Genomic DNA, 5,357 nt, shown 5'->3' on the forward strand with positions numbered 1-5,357 from the left:
ACTTAAGTTTTAAATTTTCAAAACTCAAAATTGATTTTAATTTTCAGTTTTCCTTTATTTTAATCTTCAGGTTTAATAAAAAATTAAAAGTCGTAATTATATATTTTAATTTACATTTTAATTGATTTTTTTTTTTTTTCATTAGTATCGGGGTTTAAGTTGTACACTATAAAAAGGGAGGTGATTTTATAATTTGGACATGACATGAAAACACAACTTGAGATACTTATTTACAAAATTACTCAATCTATATTTTATATTATATTTCTATAGTTTTGACAACTTGATAAGAGGTTCATTCTTTATCTCCCTATGATTTTATCCAAAGAAGGAGAATCGACTGTAAGTCACATGAGTTTTATTTTAGAGCGTGCAGTGCCGAAAGTACTCATACGAAGATAAGACAACATGACTTTACGATAGCATCTTCGACATGACTTCCAAGACTTGTATTTCTAACTCTTCTCTCCTTATGGTTATAGTATTGTTGATTTGTATTTGTTAGTTTATTATGTCAATTTACACACAAATTTCCCATTTTTCCCGACATATTTGATCTAAATTGCCTCCTATGTGCATTTGAATTGGAGCCCTAAAAATACCGAAGTTAATTTAATTTTAGGTAAAAAGCCAAATTCTGAATAGAAGCGGATCGCGATCCGACCATGGCAAACAATTTTTCCGACCTCAATGCTCTAATTTTGAACTCCCGTTACTTTTGATCAACTATTTTTCGCATTGAACTTCAAATTCCATTATCTTTTCAATGGTTTACTATTTGCTCTATGGAGATATTTGTACCTAATTTTATGCTATAATTTTCTCACAAGCTCTTCCAGTGGATTCCACATTTTTTCTGTTTTCATCGTTTTATGCCAAAAAATACTTATTTTACCCAGGTGATGTTAAAATCGAGAGTTTCTCTTAAAATAAAATATGTACATTAGTCTGATTTACATATCTAGTAGATTTTTAAAATAGATAAGTGTGTAAAAACCATCAACACTTCCAAATAGGCCTCGACATCGAGTGAGTCGGTCTGGGTATTTCAATACCCAGAATCACCCATTATGCTTTGGGTATTTCGCAGATGAAACGATTCGAGTCTTTGTAAATACAAGAACCCAAACTCAAACCCGACCCGTCGGTTCCGATTCGATTTCGGTTCTATCCATAGCATTTTTATATAAATTTATTTAATAAATATTTCATATTGACCCTTTTGGTACATATATCTAATACGCTGCTAATCGAAAATATATATGCAATGGAGAAAATTCAATTAAAAAATCTTCAAAAAGCAGAATATTAGATACTAAAAGTCACGAAAATTGGAGAAAATAAAAAAATCAAAAATGAAATTATCATTTGAGAAAAATTACATTTCTTAATAAATTTTCTTCGATCTCTAAGAGATGCATACTAGACATATAATTTAATTATGAACAATGCTTAAATTCTTTTACTTGTAAAACGAACTGATATAAAAAAATATTAATTAAATACATAGCTAATATATTATTAAAAAATTACGGTCCACACATTTAACTCACTATGTTTTAATAAAAAATAAATATTTAAAAAGAGAGCTACGAACTCAAAATAACAAAAAAGTAAAATAAACACAGCGCGAGTAATGAATATATCAAATTCAATTGCCATGTGTTATGAAAAATTAAAAAAATCACTTCAATTTATTAATAATACAATAAAATAAAAAGCTTGTTGCAAAAGAATAAACGTTTTGATTCATCAACTTATATTACAATTTGTTTGAAAATTTTGATTTATAAAAAAACTCAAATTGTAAACATTAACATATAATAACCTCTGAAATGCAACAATTTGATGTAAGGTAGGATGTAAAAAACTAAGAATCAATCTTATTTTTTAGAGTTAGAGTTTTAAGTTTTAGACCAATTACTACTAAAATTAGGATTTTTAGGTTTTATATGTTTTTTCCAGCCAATAAATTATAAATGATTTTTTTTTATAAAAATCGGTTCCATTTGCGTACCCACAGTTCTGGTTCAGGAACCAATAACCGAACCAAATCCACTCGGTTCTCGATTTTCAGTTCCGGTTCCTTATTTTTTGGGAACTAAATCAGAACCTCCAATTCCGATTTGGTTTTGATTTGAGAGATTCGGTTCCAATTAAAATACCCATGCCTACTTCCAAACTAACAATTTTGCTAGTCCAGAGTAAACTAGCTACTCCATTACTCAAGCACACAAGCAAAAACAAGACATAGACTCATTCCGTTAGATAGTCGATCACGAAGATTTTGTTGGAAAAAATGGTTAACGGGTTAACTTTGAGCCCAAATTTTAGTGGGACCCACCTTTTAATTAATACGGGACCTAGCATATTCACGTTCTACTCCGCGAGATGATTAACGTGATATATTTATTTATCGAAAACCATTTAAAATTGAATGAAATATTAAGTATTAAAGTAACCCACATAAACTAAGGATTATGGAAGAATTTGATTTTCCAAACACTTATCCCACATAGAAAAGTTAGGAAACTTTGGTGTGGTTTATAAGGTGGAAGTTTGGAATTGGGTTTGGGCCCCAAGGGGTACCAATAGTCTTTGAAAGGGGAAAGACCTATATCCTATTGGGTTCGGTCATAAACCCACACGCGCGCGCCATCACCGCCGTCCGTCCGACCGGCTCGGCTCGGCACGGCACGGCACGAGCACGTGCCCGAGTCCGGTTCGGTGCGGGTGCGGTTGGACTTTTACACTATATTAACTTTTTGGACAAAATTTATTTAAAGTTTTGGGCCAATTGTAAATAATAAAATTCTTGGGTACAATATGAAATTTAAATTTTAGCTTATTCCGGGTGTTTTATTTTCTTTTAACAGTCGACTGTTTACCGACCAAACAGTCGACTTTTAGCCGACTGTTAACCGACTTAACAGACACGACTTTTAAGAACAACATGTCTGTTCGGATTTTTGAGGCTTGTCTGAAAGGTATGACTGTTCGAATGGCCACGAACAAGTCTATAAATAGCCAGCCTTTCTACCAGAAAATTCACACCATTTTCATTGCAAACTTTCTGTACTTTGAATCTCATTTTCCTCTCTCTCGTTCTGATATTGTCTCGAAGTAAAACACACTTCGTTAAGTTCGTTGGAACTCCTGCAGACTGCAGTGCTGCTTCCGTAGGAGACGAAAATTCGTTCTATCTTGGGAAACGATTGCTGGACGCCTTTAGCACCATTGAATGCAGCAAATTCGTTTTAAGGAAACATCGTGAAGTCGGTGGGCTCGAATTACAATTTTGGATCTTGTTGATCAATTCTTGCATTCAGGTGATTCTGTCGGATTGTTTTCGAAGGAGTAACTTCAAACTCCAGAAAGAACAATCTTAAAACGAATTTTTCCTATTATTATTTTGTTTCTGTTTCTACTCCTTCTTACCGTTGATCTTCTGATTGTGATTCAGAAATGACAACTTCTGGTACCACACTCCCGAATACGACTGGGGAAAAACCAGAAAAGTTTAATGGGTCAGATTTCAAGCGTTGGCGACAAAAAATGCTTTTTTATCTGACGACATTAAATCCGGCTAAATTTCTCAAAGAAAACGTGCCTTCATATACCGAGCAAGACAGTGATGCTGAAAAATTGGTTGCGGTTGATGCATGGAAGCATTCTGATTTCTTATGCAGAAATTATGTACTTAATGGACTGGATAACACATTATATAATGTGTACTGCAATGCTAAGTTCGCAAAAGAACTGTGGGAATCTTTGGACACAAAGTACAAAATCGAAGATGTCGGCACGAAGAAATTCATCGTTGGTCATTTTTTGGATTATAAAATGGTTGACAACAAGACTGTCATATCCCAAGTTCAAGAACTTCAGATCATACTTAGCGACATCCATGCCGAAGGAATGAAACTAAGTGAATCATTCCAAATCGCTGCACTAATTGAGAAATTACCACCTTCATGGAAGGACTTCAAGAATTACCTAAAGCACAAGTGGAAGGAAATGAAACTTGAAGATATCATTGTTCGATTGAGAATAGAAGAAGACAATCACAAAACTGAAAAAAGGAATGGTGCATCGAATTCGATAGAATCAAAAGCCAACATTGTAGAAGGAGGCTTCAAGACAAGCAAAAAGAGGAGCACAATGGGGAAGGACAAATTGGTTCTTCAAAAATTGCTAAAAAGTTTAAAGGCAACTGTTATAATTGTGGCAAGGCAGGACATCGATCCAAGAATTGTCGAAAGCCAAAAAATGTGAAGGGAAAAACTAACCAGGCCAATGTAACAGAACATGAGAACCTCACTGATAAGGTACAAGACATGAATCTTTCTGCGGTCGTCTCTGAATGCAACTTAATTGGAAACACTAAGGAGTGGTGGGTAGATACTGGAGCTACTAGTCACATATGCTCAAACCGCGGGATGTTCTCTACCTACAAAGCAATGGATCATGATGAACATCTTTACATGGGAAACTCGTCATCTTCCAAGGTAGAAGGACATGGGAAGATAGTGCTGAAAATGACAAGTGGAAAAGAGCTCACTCTGAATGATGTTCTTCATGTGCCCAATATTAGGAAAAACTTGGTATTTGGTTCTCTACTAAGTAAGAACGGGTTTAAACTAGTATTTGTCTCGGACAAATTTGTACTCTCAAAGAATGAAATGTTTGTAGGAAAAGGCTACCTGAATGAGGGGCTCTTTAAATTGAATGTAATGACTGTTGTACCTCCAATTATGAATAATAATACATCTTCTTCTTACTTACTTGAGTCATTTAACATTTGGCATGAACGATTAGGACATACAAGTTATAATACTTTGCGTAGACTAATCAAATTAGATTTATTACCAAAGTGTGATTTAAATCCTAATCACAAATGCGATATATGTGTAGAAGCCAAAATGTCACGTCTACCCTTTCGTTCTATTGAAAGAAGTACCGAACAACTAGATTTAATTTACACCGACATATGTGATTTAAAATTTGTTCAAACTAGAGGAGGTAATAAGTACTTTATCACTTTTATCGATGATTGTACTCGATATTCCTATATGTATTTGATCAAAAGCAAAGACGAAGCAATTGAAGTGTTTAAACACTACAAGTTAGAAGTTGAAAATCAACTTAGCAAAAGGATTAAGGCCATAAGAAGTGATAGAGGTGGTGAATATGATTCACCATTTGAGAAATTCTGTTCGGAACACGGAATTATTCATCAAACTACCGCGCCTTATTCTCCTCAATCTAATGGTATTGCTGAACGCAAGAATCGAACATTGAAGGAGATGATGAATGCTATGTTAATAAGTTCTGGATTACCGCAGAACTTGTGGGGG

This window comes from Olea europaea, chromosome 21 (genome assembly GCF_002742605.1).
Source record: "Olea europaea var. sylvestris chromosome 21, O_europaea_v1, whole genome shotgun sequence".
In the NCBI taxonomy this organism is placed as follows: Eukaryota; Viridiplantae; Streptophyta; class Magnoliopsida; order Lamiales; family Oleaceae; genus Olea; species Olea europaea.